The sequence below is a fragment of the Sciurus vulgaris genome (assembly GCF_902686455.1).
Source record: "Sciurus vulgaris genome assembly, chromosome: 17".
Lineage (NCBI taxonomy): Eukaryota > Metazoa > Chordata > Mammalia > Rodentia > Sciuridae > Sciurus > Sciurus vulgaris.
Window position 1 is genome coordinate 46,489,845 of NC_136478.1, and position 17,202 is coordinate 46,507,046.

The following is a 17,202-nucleotide window of genomic DNA, read 5'->3' on the forward strand; positions in this document are numbered from 1 at the left end:
TCTAGAGGCATATGCTCCTCCCAAACTGAACCAGGAGGACATACACAATTTAAACAGATCAATATCAAGCAATGAAATAGAAGAAGCCATTAAAAACCTACCATCCAAGAAAAGCCCAGGACTAGATGGATTCTCAGCCGAGTTCTACAAGACCTTCAAAGAAGAACTCATTCCAATACTTCTCAAAGTATTCCAGGAAATAGAAAAGGAGGGCACCCTACCAAACTCATTCTATGAAGCTAATATCACCCTCATACTCAAACCAGGCAAAGACACATCAAGGAAACAAAATTTTAGATGAATATCCTTGATGAATATAGATGCAAATATCCTTAACAAAATATTGGCACACCATATCCAAAATCATATTAAGAAAATCGTGCACCACGATCAAGTGGGGAACATCCCTGTAATGCAAGGATGGTTTCTCATCCATAAATCATTAAACATAATCCATCATGTCAATGGACTTAAGGATAAGAATCATATGGTTATATCAATTGATGCAGAAAAAGGGTTCGACAAAATACAACACCCATTCATGCTCAGAACACTAGAAAAAATATGGATAGTAGGAACATAACTGAACATTGTAAAGGCTACTTTTGCTAAGCCCATGGCCAACATCATTCTTAATGGAGAAAAACTGAAACCATTCCCTTTAAAAATGGAAACAAGACAGGGATGTCCTATTTCACCACTTCTATTCAACATTGTCCTTGAAACTCTAGCCAGAGCAATTAGGCATACCAAAGAAATTAAAGGGATAGGAATAGGAAAATAGGAACTTAAGCTGTCGCTATTTGCTGATGACATCATTCTATATTTAGAGGATAGAAAAAAAACTCCTCCAGAAAACTTCTATATCTTATCAATGAATTCAGGAGAATAGCAGGCTATAAAATCAACATGCACAAATCTAAAGCATTTTTATACACAAGTGACAAAACATCTGAAAGGGAAATGAGGAAAACTACTCCAGTTGGAACAACCTCAAAAAAAAAAAAATACTTGGGAATAAATTTAACCAAAGGTAAAAGATCTCTACAATGAAAATCTCAAAACATTGAAGAAAGAAATTGAGGAAGACCTTAGAAGATGGAAATATCTCCCATGTTCTTGGATAGGCAGAATTATTATTGTCAAAGTGGCCATACTACAAAAAGCACCAGATTCAATGCAATTCCAATTAAAATCCCAATGATGAACATTACAGAAATAGAACAAGCAATCATGAAATTCATCTGGAAGAATAAGAAACCCAGAATAGCTAAAGGAATCCTTAGCAGGAAGAATGAAACAGGGGTATCACAATACCAGAACTTCAACTATAGTACAAAGCAATAGTAACAAAAATGGCATGGTATTGGCACCAAAATAGACAGGTAGAACAATGGTACAGAATAGAGAACATGGACACAAACCCAATAAATGCAATTTTCTCATATTAGACAAAGGTGCCAAAAATGTGCAATGGAGAAAAGATAGCCCCTTCAACAAATGGTGCTGGGAAAACTGGAAATCCATATGCCACAGAATGAAACTAAACCCCTATCTCTCACTCTGAACAAAAATAAACTCACAATGTATCAAGGATCTTGAAATCAAACCAGAGACCCTGCATCTTATAGAAGAAAAAGTAGGCCCAAATGTTCAGCTTTTGGCTTAGGATCAGACTTCCTTAACAGGACTCCCAGAGCACAAGAAATAAAAGCAAGAATGAAAAATTGGGATAGATTCAAACTACATAGCTTTCTCTCAGGAAAGGAAACTATCAGCAATGCAAAGAGAGATCATGCAGCATGAGAGAATATCTTTGCCACTCATACTTCAGATAGAGCACTAATTTCCAGAATATATAAAGAACTCAAAAAACTCTTCGTGAAGAATACAACCCAATCAACAAATGGGCTAAGGATATGAACAGACGCTTCACAGAAGAAGATCTACAAGCAATCAACAAACATATGAAAAAATGTTCAACATCTTTAGTAATAAGAGAAATGCAAATCAAAACTACACTAAGATTTCATCTCACCCCAATTAGAATGGTGATTGTCAAGAATACAAGCAACAATAGGTGTTGGAGAGGATGTGGAGAAAAAGGTACACTCATACATTGCTGGTGGGGTTGAAAATTAGTGCAGTCACTCTGGAAAGCAGTGTGGCAATTCCTTAGAAAGCTTGGACCCACCATTTGACCCAGCTATCCCACTCCTTGGGCTATACTCAATGAACTTAAAATCAGCATACTGCAGAGATACAGCCACATCAATGTTCATAGTTGCTCAATTCACAATATCCAGATTGTGGAAGCGATCGAGATGTCCTTCAATTGATGAATGGTACAGAAATATTCAGTCCAGTGGAACCAGCACAGAGAATGGAGACACTAGAAATCTTTAGTTTGATGAGATTTATTGCATCCTCCCTGTTTCTCTGTCTCCTACCTTTTTATTATTATGTTCATTCATATTCTTTCTCTCTCTCTCTCTCTCTCCTCCCCCAGGCTCCTAGCTTATCAGCTAATTATAGCAAAGCTTTCTCTCAAGTTGGAGAGCTTGCACAGGAATGCCAGCATAACACTATATAAGTCACGAGCTGTCCATGCTTGGCATGAGACTAGATAGCCAATCCTTGAGCCTGGCGTTAACACGTCATAAGTCTCCAAGGAAGTAGTAACAGCAAAAACCTTTTTAGGTACTTCCTTATTTTGTAGCCAGTGCCCTTTGGCTCACTGCCAGGCACCATCTTGTCCAAGATAGCTCTCAACAGCTCCCCCTTTATTTTATTAAAAGAAAAGGACAGCAGCTGTGCCTGCTTAGGTACTAGAGTCAGACTTTATCCTTACCTGTCATTGAGAGTCAAAGAACTGTCGGCATGCTTTGATCCCTGTCTTAGGTTGGTATAAAGTCCACACTGTTGTTTCCCATCTTTGACTACCAGCCCTGTAATTGGGAGAACCAAATCTTTGTATCAGAGCCCTGATCCATGGCCATAAGTGCTTGCCATACCTCTAAGGCTTGCTGTCTTTGATGACTCCTTAAAGACAACAGATATCTGAGCAGCAATAATAAAAGCAAGAACAACAATCCTATCATAGCAAAACTTCCCATCCATTGTTTACCAAATTGTAATGCTGACTGTAAGAAACTAATGACTTCTGGCATACCTGGGACCTTGACCTGAGTACTATTTATCACAAATATAGAATTTCCTAATAGGGTAGTCAAATTAGTAAACTCTTTAGTCCATGTCCCATTAAGCATGCTTCCAAGCTGTTTGGACAGATTTTCAGCAGCAGTAATATTAGAATAGGGTATAGGGGTAAGACATAGTGCTTGGACATGCACTGACAGCCCATCTGTGTGTTAACAGTCAACATGTCCACTTGTTCTTGTAGTAAGTCCACTCTTTGGTTTAGAATCAGGATTCTAAATGTGTGAGATGCACATTGATGTTTTCCTGGGCTGTCAATGCTTTGGCAGTGGCTTGTGACAGATTGTTGAGTGCATGAACAGTAGGAATAGCAGTTCTAGGGCAAGTTCAGCAGCAGTGGCAGCAGCTGCAGCAGCCCCCACAGCAACAGCGATGACTATAATAACTGAGATACCAAAATCTCTTTTTGCTCTCACAGGTAGGAAATTCCACTCACTATGATTTAAGGTCACTGGGATTGGAATAAATTTAGGAATCCTGGAAATCACAGCCAGAGGAAACAATGAAGCATCCCAACAACTAGATACATAACACTCTTGGCTAGTGCAGTTAAGGACCTCAGTATCATTATCATTGTTATTAGTAATGTTAATATTAAACTTAAAACTGTTAGAGAATGAACAGAAACGGAGACGTGACACATAGAGGAGTAGGGGGAAAGATTGATTAAAGGAAGTAGAATTTGCCTCTCACCCTGTATAACTAAAAACAGGTGTATTACTTCCCTTTATATAGGCTTGCTTTTGACTGCTCCTTAGTTGAATGAGAGAGAGACTGCCTCCCTGTATCATGGTGGTTTCTGAGATAGCTAATCAGAGGAAGCAAAGACTACCTCTTAAATTGAAGTTTAGACTAGTAATAAGTGGCTTTACAGTGGAATCAGCTGGTAGGTAAGGGCTACCTAGAAGTTCTGTACTAGGAAATACTTGAGGGAAAACTTGTGCATCATGAGTAATAGGCAAGGGAATAGGCCATGCAGATAGCAGTCCCCAGAATGTATCCCCAAAAGTTTTAGGAAGAGTTAACAACAGCAGGCTTACCACCATCGCCATCATTTTGTGTTTCATGCCATTTTCTTTCTTAAGGATAGTTCTTACCAAGTGCTCCAGGACCCAGATAGGTTGTTGTTGGTCCTGAGGAAAAACACAAACAGATCCTCACCTCCAAATTAATACTGTGTCAGGTCTTTTCCATGACCCAGTCAAGATGTCTTTATACATTGCTTGTGGATGGCCACCAGACTAAAATGTCTATCAGCCACAGTACATCCCATAGCATCCAAATTTAAAAAATTGAGGGTGAATAAAGCAAGGTTAACTCTGTTCTTGGGAGAGGCTATTGCCCATATTCCCTCTTTTTGTTTAGTTAAGCAGACTTTTAATGTTTGATTAGCCCTTTCCACAATAGCTTGTCCTTGTGGATTGTAGGGCAATCTTGTAGAATGATAGATATTAAACTTTGAGCAAAACTGTTGAAATGAAGAAGTATATGCAGACCCATTATTTGTGTTAAATGATTTTGGCCTTCCCATAGTAGCAAAGGCTTGAAGGCAATGACTGATTACATTTTTTGTCTTTTCCCCTGTATGGGCGGTAGCAAATATATATCCTGAGTAGGTATCTACAGTTACATGTACACATCTTAAAGTACCAAATTCAGGGATATGGGTGACATCCATCTGCCATAGATGATTTGGAAGGAGTTCTCTAGGATTGACTCCAAAATGAGGAACAGATAAATGAGGCACACAGGCAGGACACTTTTACTACATTTCTGGCTTGTTCTTCTGTAATGTTATATTTTATTTTGAGCTGTTACCATTGACATGAAAATCTTTATGGAAATTAATTGCTTCTTGTACAATATTAAATGCATGAGGATCTCGAGTAGCTGAGTCTGCAGTAGAATTTCCTTGAGCTAAAGACCCAGGTAAGCCTGAATGTGCTTTGATATGGCCTATATATAAAGGTTCTTTGTGAGTCCACAGAAGAGTTTGAACTTGATAAAAGGATTGTTGTAAGGTAGATTGAGGACTAATGGGTCCAGCTGTCTCAAGTCATGGCACAAGCTGGGCAATATAGAGACTGTCAGTATAAATATTTAAAGGTTCCTCAGGAAATGTTTGTAAGGCAGTTATTATTGCTTCTAGTTCAGTTTTTTGAGCAGACTTATGAGAAATAATAATAGTCTGTACTTTATCAGAAACTACTGTAGCTGTACCGGAGGAGGAGCCATCTGTAAAGATTGTTTTTGCTGCTGAGATAGGTAGATCCTTAACAACCTGAGGGAAAATAATACGATGTCTTTTGAAGAAGCTGACAATAGGTGAACTTGGCAAGTGATTATCAAATGTGGCCATGGTGGAACAATAGACAATTCCCCAATCTTCATTATTGTTAACTAATATTTCCATCTGTTTTGCATTATACAGGACAATAACTGTCTGAGGATGAACTCCAAAAACTCGATGGGCTGCCTTAAGTCCTAATGTAACTAGACTTGCCACCATCACAGGATATGGAGAAACAACATTTTTGGGGGACACTGGCAAATGGATCCATATCAGGGGTCCAGTCTGCCACAATAGACCTGTAGGGGTATATTCAGAATCTAATACTAAGAGATTAAAAGGCAAGGATAGATCAACTCTATCACTATGAGCATTTTCTAAAGCTTGTTCTACTAACCTCAAGGCTTTTCTACCTTCAGGAGTTAAATTTCTGGGGGATGTAGGGTCTGAATCTCCTTGGAGAATATCAAACACAGGCTTAAGTTGACCAGTGGTGATTCCCAAATGTGGCCTTATCCAATTTATATTACCTAATAATTTTTGGAAATCATTTAGAGTCTTAAGCTTTTCCATGGCTAATTGAATTTTTTGTGGCCTAACACAGGTATCTACCTGACATAACTGATGGGGACGACTGTGTCCCTGATGCTCTTTCTAATTCCTCCCCAGTAAGCCCCTCCTCCTCTTCTTCCTCTTTATGAGAAGTTACACTTAGTTGTTCCTTTATCTCTTCCAGACACATATTCCCTTCTTCTACTAAAGTTTTTATTCTGTCTTTCTCAGATGTTAGACATTCCTTAATGAGCTGCCACATGGGAAAAGTACCTCTAGGTAATGGGGATTGCTTTTCTGCTTTGATAAGATCCTTTTTGTGATGTTCCCATTGTGGAATATTTAGGACTCCCTCTTCCAAAAACCAAAGACTAACCTTGGCCAGTGTGGTTACATATGCTGTTACTGTAGATCGTTTTATGGCAGTCCCATTAGCCTTAAGTACATCTTGTATGATTCTTATCATTTGATTTTTTGACACTTGTGACCCCATTCTGGAGATATGTGACCCCTTTCCCAGGGTTATGTGACCCCGTTCCCTGGGTTATGTGACCCCTTTCCAGGGGTTATGTGACCTCTTCTCCAGGGTTAGGTGACCTCCCCCTTATACACTCTGGCCAGAGATTCCAGGGAGGTTATCCTACAGTTTTCCTGTAGCTTACCTTACGTTACTTAGTTTTCCCATAGCTTACCTTAAGTTACTTAACTGGGAGGATGCAGAAGGAGAAAAAAATTCCCCATATGGGCCACCACTTGTTCCGTCCAGCGAAACTGGCATGGAGAAAGGAGACACCACTAATCTTTAGTTTGACAGATTTATTGTGTCCTCCCTGTTCCTCTGTCTCCTACCTTCTTCCTATTATCTTCCTTCTTCTTCTTTCTCCCTCTCTCCTCCCCCAGGTTCCTAGCTTATCAGCCAATTATAGCAAAGCTTTCTCTCACACAGGACAGCATGCAGAGGAATGACAGCATAACACTATATAAATCACGAGCTGTCCATGCACAGTATGATACTAGATAGCCAATCCTTGAGCCTGGCATTAACACGTCATACGTGTCCAAGGAAGTAGTAACAGCAAACAGCCTTTCTAGGTACTTCCTTATTTTGCAGTCAGTGCCCTTTGGCTCACTGCCAGGTGCCATCTTGTCCAAGACAGCCCTCAACACAGAAACTGTGAATATATAAATATATGTATATATATATATATATATTCAATGGAATATTACTCACCTGTGAAGAATAATAAATTATGACATTTTCAGGCAAATGGATGAAATTGGAGAATATCATGCTAAGTGAGATAAGCCAATCTCAAAGAAACCAAAGGATGAAAGAATGAATTATCACACTGATAAGTGGATGATGACACATAATGGGGTGTGGGGGGACAAGAATGGAGGAAGGAGGGACTGTATAGAGGGAAAATAAGGGTGAGAGGGGTGGGGGGAAGGAAAAAACAGCAGAATGAATCAGACCTCATTACCCTATGTAAATGTATGATTACACAAATGGTTTGCTTTTACTCCATGTACAAACAGAACATGTATCCCATTTGTTTACAATAAAAATAAATTAAAAAATAAAAAGAAAGAAAAGAATGGGCATATACCATTTATTTGTTTTTTGAGAAAAATCGCAGGAGGTACGTGTATGGTCAAATGCATAAATAAAACATAATGGCCAATATTTCTAAAGGTCATTATATGCAATAAACACTTTTATATTTGGTACATCATTTTCTTTCATATATAATACCTCTCAAATACAGGTAATGAGACTGCCTGTATTTTATAGCTGATCAGAATTTAGCATCATAGACTTCTCAAGGTCATGCTTGAACCCAATGGGACACCACAGATGTAAATTCAAACAATGAGTCTTAGAGGGTGAACCCCTTTAACGTTGGTTCAATTGATGAATTAAAGGCATTATCTCTGAAAATATACCAGAATAAAGACAGCACAAAAATAATATATTCATGTATACAATTACTCCATTGATATTGCTTTATTGAGAGTTAGAATTCTCCATGATTATGAAATCCTTCCAACTGAATTCATCAATTAGTAAAGAATCCAATATGTACATGGGGTTTCATCAAGTGGTAGAGCACTTGTCTCATAGGCATGAGGCACATGGTTCCATCCTCAGCACCACATTTATTAATAAATTAAAGATAGTGTGTTCATTTACAAATAAAATTCTCAAAAATATAAAATACAGCAAAGAAAAATGAAAACAAAATATGATACTACCCCACAAAACTTCAAGATGAGATTATAATCAAGAACTGTTCTCAATAATATATGGTAATTCTGAATGGATAGGAAAGCCGATGTACAGTGGGAGTCCAACAATCATTATAGAATTCAGACATGATTAGGTAATAATAGGAAAGGGCATCTAAAGAATGTCAGAGAGAGTTGAGCACTGAAGTGGGAACAGGGTGTGTTGGGGTGAATCCATATTTCCTGATGGTAGAAGTATATTCTGTGATTTATGAAGTTGATACTATTTGAAATAAATAATTTGTCTTCATTTTCTCCTAAAATGTATGAAATTCCTTTCCCAAAACATGAAAAAAGAAAAACTGTATGATTATAGTGACATGAGAAATGCATTTTTTTTTATGTCAGCCTTTGCATCTCAGCCAACACCATCCTTCTTCTCTACTATATTTTCACATTCTGTTTCCATCACAGGCTCAAACCCACCAAACTGACTATTGATTTCTTGGCCCTAATCCACCTAGGGATGTGGATAATTTTATGGTACACCTGTACAAATGTTTTTGTGTCTCAGGACTTTTGAAATGACATCAAATGTAAATAATTCCATAAGATTCTATAATGGTGAATATTGAGAACTATGTTTTCATCATAATGCAGTTACACAACTAGTTTAGAAATGTATCATATTGTTAACCTTATATTAGTGTGGAAATGGTAACAAATTTATCAGAGATATGCAAGATGTAAATAACAGGGGAAACCATATGCAGGAAGGCCTATGGGAACTTGGTAGTATATGGTATACTTTTCTGTAAAATGAAAACTAAACTCAAAAAAAGCATGTTAAGCCATGACCAAGCCTCACCCACTTAGAGATCACTGTGGTGAGAAGACAACTCTCTTGTCTTTAATGTATTTCCTTTTCAGGTTTTAGTGGTCCTTGTCTAACAATGTTTAAACCAAATTTATTTTAAAGATTTTTACTTCTTGCCATGGTGGCACATGTCTGTAATCCCAGGGGCTCAAGAGGCTGAGGAAAAAGAATCACAATTATGAGGTCAGCCTCATCTACTTAGCAAGATTCTAAACAACTTAACAAAACCTGGTCTCTAAATTAAAAGTAAAAAGGGCTGGGGATGTTGCTCAGTGCTTAAGCACTCCTGAGTTCTATAGTTCTATATATATAGAGAGAACTATATATGTGTATATATATATATATACACACATACATATATATGTATATATATATATATTTAGTCTAAATGTAACATCAAACAAAACACCTTATGAAGGAAACCAATATTTTAAATTCCCAAGGAACCTGAGAGACCCTTTCATCAAACAAGAATGACCACTTCTCTCTCCATTCCAAAACAAGTAATTCCTTGTCTCATTAAAAAAACCTGATCCAATGGGAATTTACTCCATCCATACTTGAAGAGCTAATGTTCTGAGATGTTTTCTTAAATATTTCACTTCACTTAGAGCATAGTATAAAAGATGGGAATATTGAACTCTTGTTTACTTGACAAAGCTTGAGTGAGAATTCAGCAAGAACATTGATGTACAGAGATATAGTGGTACACACTCCAGGAAAAATAAAATGGGGCTGATATTATGAAAGACACAGAGTTCATGATCTCAGAAGTATTTGGCAAGCCATGGATGGCAGAAAAGACTTTCACTGTAGTTTTAAGTAAGGAGGGATGGAGGGATGCCTGGTTCAAATACACCGAGTTTACCCACCACATCTCTTGGATGAGATGCAATGGACACTAAATGGAGAAATTATCTCCCAGCTCTGGCATGGGACATGTAGGTTCCATGCAGTGCTGTCTTGAATAATGAGAACAGATCCACTCAAAATTCAAGCCTTCATCAAAAATGTTTAATGTTTTATGCTTTGAATATAACTCTTGCTGTTGTGTCATTACAACTTATATTTTAAATGGACATGTTCCTGTCACTTTTTTTTTCTCCCTGCTCCACCTTAATCTCTCCTCCTTCCTAATCTCAGGGAAAACAGGAATACTTTTCTTCCCCATCCTAGGAAGAGCTCTCTGTCCTTGAGCACACATCCACATATAGTAACAAAGTAATCCAGACTGTGGGGATGGTGCAAGAAGATCTCAGACATTACTATCTCACAAATTAATGAGTGAATTACAACTGCAGAGAACACATGTAATGTAGACTCTTGGTCATCTTTTAAAAGTCCTCTGTTTCTGTCAATTGATAGAACCACAGTCTTTAGAACACAAGTCCCCTGTGCATCTCCTTTTCTAGCAAAGCAGTAAAACTTCTTTTCCCTTTTTCTCAAAACCAAACCAGGCCTTTATTATTGGATTGGCATCAGGGACAAGGACTGAGCATTCTTCAACAAAAGGGAGATGTGGAGACCACTAATATGGAGGACAAGTCGGAGAACCAGAATTTCTAAGGGAAGAAATAAATCCCTTGATAAAGTGAAGAATTGCTGGATCAGGAAGAAGTCCCATTGAACCTACCTGCAAGTCCATGGGAAATGATTCCATTATTCCATGAATTCCTTTGTTTTTCATTCCTTTTCTCTCTGCTTTTTTCCTACCACCCTCACATATGTTCTCCTTCTCTTCCTTCTTTCCTTTGCAGCACAAGATGTCCCAGGCCACTCTCTATATTTTATTCTCTCAACCACGGTATTTATATATTTTTCTACCAGGTAATAAACCCAGGGGTGTTTAATCACTGAGCCACATTCCTAGTCCTTCTTTGTATTTTATTTGGATACAGGGTCTCCCTGAGTTGCTAGGACCCTCTATGTTGCTGAGGCTGACTTTGAACTTGGGATTCTCCTAATTCAACCTCACAAGTCACTGGGATTACAGACTCAACCAAGGTAATTCAAAGTCAAATTTCACTGAGATGCAAATTTACTGATATATGAATGTGATTTATATGAGATGTTTTAAGCAGACACACCTGAGTATTAGATCTGTTCAATTTATTTTATTCATAGAAAACACTACTTTTATACTTTTTTCCTTTATGCCAGGCACTATTCATTTTGAATCAATGTTACTGAGCTAAGAATTGCTTTGTATGTGTGGGACCCCCCAAAATTCAAAATCACATGCCATAAAAAAATGTAAGCTACACAAAAACATTTTCATCCAGATGCTGCTTGTGTCCCATTGTCTGAGAATGGAACAAGTAGTTTTATTTTCCTTTAAGAATACCCTCCCTGCCTACTGCAAGGAAAGTATTGTTAGATTTCAGATAAAACACAAAAATTACCACCCAACTGTGAGATGAACTGAAGATCTCTATCCCATATAACCTCACTTTGGATGGCTCAGCTCAAAATATGAGTGGAAGAGAAGGCAGTGGATTCTTCTAGGTAGTTGCTGGAGGATGACATTCTGAAGTCTGACATTTATTACATCATAATGCAGACACAGATATTTTTTCCAACAGGACTTCTTTAAATTTAAGTAGAGTAGTTATATGCATGTATTATGTAGGATTTTCATTTTCTTGTATTATGAATATTTATAAGTATAATCTTATATGAGTAATTTTGAGGTATGAGGAATCCTGATAAATAATAATTCAAAGATCAGCAATTTCTCTCTTTAATTTCTCGAATTTAATGTTTCCATTCCTAATTTGTCAATTCTTTATCTCAAAGATACACCTGAACTTCTATGTAATATAATCTTATTTTTACTACTAACTTTAAATAAAATATATAACATAGTTTCATGAAACTGATCATATTTCACTATTTTAAATAACCTCCCTATGTAGACTCTATCAGAATTACTTTATCTTCATTAGTACAATATAGATTTTTTAATTTTAAATTTGGGTACTTTTAGCCATTTTCAAAAATACACCAAGGCCAGGAAGTATGATAGAGGCATATCATCCAAACAATTCTGAAAATAAGGCAGGAGGACCGCAAGTTTAAGGACAGTTTCAGCACTAAGTTATAATCTGCAATTTAGTGACACTTTGCATCAACATTGGAAACAAAAAGGAACTGCAGATGGAGTTCAGAGGCAGAGCACCTCTGAGTTAAATCCTGCTACCAAAAAACATAAAAGAAAAACCAAGGATGTAGCAGAAGAAAATAAAATATAAGAATAAATTAAATTTGTAACCAAATAAAACATACATTATTTTTATTTTTATTTATTTTATTTTTATTTTTTTATTAATTTATTTATTTTTTTATTGTAAACAAATGGGATACATGTTGTTTCTCTGTACATGGCGTAGAGGCATTCCATTTGTGTAATCATAAATTTACATAGAGTAATGTTGTTTGATTATTTTTAAATTATTTTAATAATATATTGATTTTTTTGCAAGTAGACCATATACATATATATATATATATATATATATATTTTTTTTTTTTTTTTTTTTTAATTTGGTGCTAAGTGGTAGGTGATCATGCCAGCACTAAATCAAAACCCTAGCCCCACACAATTATCTTATAGATGTCAGAATGACATTAGTATAGCCAAACACAGTCCTTTCTATCTGGTCACAGTTCACACCTTCTTCTATGAGAAAGCTTTTTTCCTTCATATTTGATAAGCATCTGGAATTTCCATCTTCTCTCAACTTGTCTTTTAGTTTTAAAATTTTTTTACTAATGCATAAACACTGAAAAATATAAATTTTAATGATGGAATTTTGTATATGTAGTATATTTTTAAATGGTAAATTGTAAGTGGGCCATATAAAAATTCTAAAACATTTAGAAATAAAAGCAAAATGCCTTTGCTATACTATCAGTGGCTTTTCTTTAACAAATATAAGCAATACATAATAATATAGAAAATAGTATTTTTTTTCATCAGCAGTATTTATCTTGTAAAGAATTTTTCACAGATCCTTCCTATCAAATGTCTAATGATGATGTTCTCAAATAAAACTTTCTTCAGAAAAATATTTTCTTGAAATACAATTTCAAGTCAATCGTGGAATGATCAGAGGTTTCACATTTGGGTGTTGATGGAATAAAATTCAAGTATCATTTCCAGAGATTTGTGTAATATATGAATGAAAAGAATATGGTAATTGGATTATCTTAGCCAGAGGTGTTTCTTAGTCTGGATCCCAAATACCTGAATCCAGTTATTGGTGGCAGGATTACTTCAGCTTGGGAAAAAATGACAGTTTACCTGTCATCCAGGCCTGGATGATTATTTCTGAGAACTCAGGAGTCTTTCAGCACCTGAGTGAATATGTTTTAAGAGGTGTCAGATGTAGCAATATTACAGCACCATCAAATGCCCAGCCAAGTGTCTGAGAAGACTCCCAATTCTTTTAAACCTTACTGATGGGGAAGGTTCTTTTTCCTCCTTGGTCATGAATGTTCCAACTGTAGGGTTGAACTTGACTGCTCCTTCTACCAAAGGCTGTATTATAGATTTCCCTTGAAATAAAAAGTTTCAATGCATTTATTAAGAACATGTGTGGAACTTATTTGCTTCTGATATCTAGTTAGAAGCAGGCAAACTGGTGAACTGCTTGGTTAAAGTCCCTCTGTGTTGCTTTCTAAAAAACATGCCAAGGTTCCACACATGGGTTTCTAGCTCATTTTAACATGGTATTTATTATAGAAATTCTTCTGATTTCCCAACTCCTAACCTGTAGTACTGTCCTACTTTACAAAACACACAAACACTCTGAGGTACTAACTCAACACCAAGAAAAGAATGGTAATTAACTTCTCATAGGTTTCAGCTTCTAATCCAACACTGATCTGTTGTATTAAAACACTGAACTAACACTTAAAGATCAGTGACTTCATCTCTTTATCCTGCTCATGTGGTATGTGGACCTTCATTTCACAAAGGAACTCTGGGGCTGCCCTTGACTAAGACCACTGTGTTTCTCTGTATTTCTTTCAAAAGCATTTTACCTGTATTTGTGAGATTCTGTCAAGAATACAGACTGTAGTAACTCTGCATTTTCTTAAAAATGGGCATTCATATACTCAGAGAGTTACAATTGTCACAGGCTGTTAGGAGAGGGTCATTGGTAAGAGTAATGATATTACTTGATTTTCAGAGGTTACACTGAGGGAATTATGTGAGTTCCAGTGGCCAGAGTGAGGGTATTATATTATTGTCAGATGCCATGGTGAGAATATTATGTGAGTGTCAGGCACCAGTGTGAGGGTATTGTGGGAGTTTCAGTACACAATTAGGGTGTTACCGAGTGTCAGGCAGAGGTTACAGTGAGGGTATGCTGTGAGTGTAAGAAGCCAAAGTGAGACCTTTAGGATCAGAGGTCAAAATAAGGGTATTATGTAAGTTTCAGCAGTAAGAGTGAGGGTATTATGTGTTAGATATCATAGTGACAATATCACGTATCAGAAGACAAGTTAGGATATTATGTCAGTGTCAAAGGGCACATGGGATAATTATGTGAGTGTCTGAGGCTACAGTGTGGGTATTTTATTGTTCAACCTGTCTGGAGAGCAGTATGAAAATTCCACAAAAAACTTGGAATGGAACCACCATTGACTCAGTTAACCCTCTCCTTGGCAAATACCCAGAAGTCTTAAAATCAGCATACTATAGTGACACAGTCACATCAAAGTTTATAACAGCTCAGTCAGTTCACAATAGTAGCCTATAGAACCAACTTAGGTGCCATTCACCAAAAACAAATGGATAAAGAAAATGTGGTACATTTACACAATGGAATATTACTCAAACATAAAGAATTAAATTATGGCATTTACCAGTTAATGGATAGATCTGGAGGCTATCATGATCAGTGAAATAAGCCAATCCCCAAAAAGAAAAGGACAAATTGTCTCTCTAATATGTGGATGCAGATTCACATTGTAGGGGACAAGATCAGGAGGTTTGCCAGATTGCACAGGAATGAGTGGGTAGAAAACAGAAGGGATGGGAACGGGAAAAAACAGAATAATTGAATATAAACTTCCTATGTTCATATATGAACATATGACTAGTGCAACTTCACATCAGTTACAACCACAAAACTGGGTATTTATACTCCATATTTTATGATATTTCAAAATACATTCTACCATCATATATAACTAAAAAGAACAATTTAAAATTTTAAAAGAATAAAGAAGCAATATTTAGGTAATTATATGAATGTCAGAAGCCAAATGTGGATATATATGTGATTGTCAGAGGAAACTGACAAATTATGTGAGTGTCAGTGGCAATAGTTAGGTTATTATGTTAATGTCAGAGTACACAGTGAGGATATTATGAGAAAATCAGAATTCATTTTGTGGGTGTTATGTGAGTATCATTGATACTGCGCCAGGCATTATGTGAGTGTCAGAGGCCAGAATGATTGTATTGTGTAAATGTAAGAGGTTACACTGCATATATTATGTCAGCATAGGAGGCCACAGTGAGGATATAAGGTGAGGGTCAGAGACAACAGCAAGGTTATTCTGTGTCAGAGGTCACAATGAAAGCCTTATTTGAGTATCAGGGGCCACAGTGGGGGTATTGTGTGATGGTACAAATCATATTGAGAGTATTATGTGAGTGACACAGGCCAATGTGGATATTATGTAAGCATCAGGTATCCCACTCAGAGTATTATATGATTGACAGAGGTCATTTTGAGAATATTTTTTCAGTGTTAGAGGTAACCATTAGGTATAATGTGAGTATCAGATGTCAGAGTGGGCATATTATGTGAGTGTCAGAAGTCACAGTGAAGCTATTATGTAAGTGTCAGAGACCAAACTGAGGGTATCATGTAAGAATCAGAGGCCAAAGCAAAGATATTATATGCGACAGAGGTCAACCTGATTGTATTATGTGAGTGTCAGTGGAGGGTATTAGGTGAGTGTCAGAAGCCACAGTGAGTGTGTTCCTGTTGTCAGAGGTCACACTGAGGATCTTTTGTGAGTACCAGAGGTCATAGTGAGGGTGTTATGTCAGTCTCAGTGGTCAGAGTGGGGTTAATATATGACTGTCAGAGGTCGAAGTGGAAGGATTATGGAGTGTCATAGGTCATACTGAGCATATTATTGAGTGATTCTGGCCAAGTGAGGATTTAATGAATCAGAGGCCACAACTAGGGTATTATGTGATTGTCAGACATCAGAGTGAGGGTATTTTGTGAGAGTCAGAGAAGTGAGAATATTGTTTGAATGCCAGAAGCCATGGTGATGGCATTACGTGAGAGTCAGAGGACATGTTGTGGGGATTATGTGAGTGTCTCAAGTCATGCTGAGAGATATATGTAGGTGACAGAAGGCAAAGGTCAAAGTGAGTGCAATATGTGAATGTTAGAGGCTACTTTGAAGGTATTATGTGAGTTTAGAAGTTCAGAATGAGGATATTATGTTACAGTCAGAGGGCACAGTGCAGATGTCATCTCAGTTTCAGAGGCCAAGAGATGTTATTATGTTAGTGTCAGAGATAATAGAGTGTGTATGAGTCAGAGATGACTATAAGGTTATGATGTCAGTGTCAGACATCATAGTGAGTGTATTATGGGACTTTCAGAGGCCACAGTGAGGATATCATGTAAATTTCATTGGTGAAAGTGAGGCTACTATGTAAGTTTCTGAAGACAGAGTGAAGATATTTTATGTTGTTGGAGAGAACAGTGAGGATATTATTTTAGTTTCAGATATCACAAAGAGGGCATTATATGAGGATGAGAAGTCAGAGTGAGGGTATTTTGAGTAAAAGAAGCCACAGCAAGGGTGTTATATGAGTGTCAGAAGTTCCAGTGAGAATATAATGTGAGTGTCAGAGGACTGAAAGATATGTGAATGTCAAAGGCCAGAGTGACGGTATTCTATCAGTGACAAAGGCCATAGTGAAGGAATAATATGAGTGTGAGATGTCAGATGAGGATATTATGTGACTGCCCAAAGACACATTGAAGATATT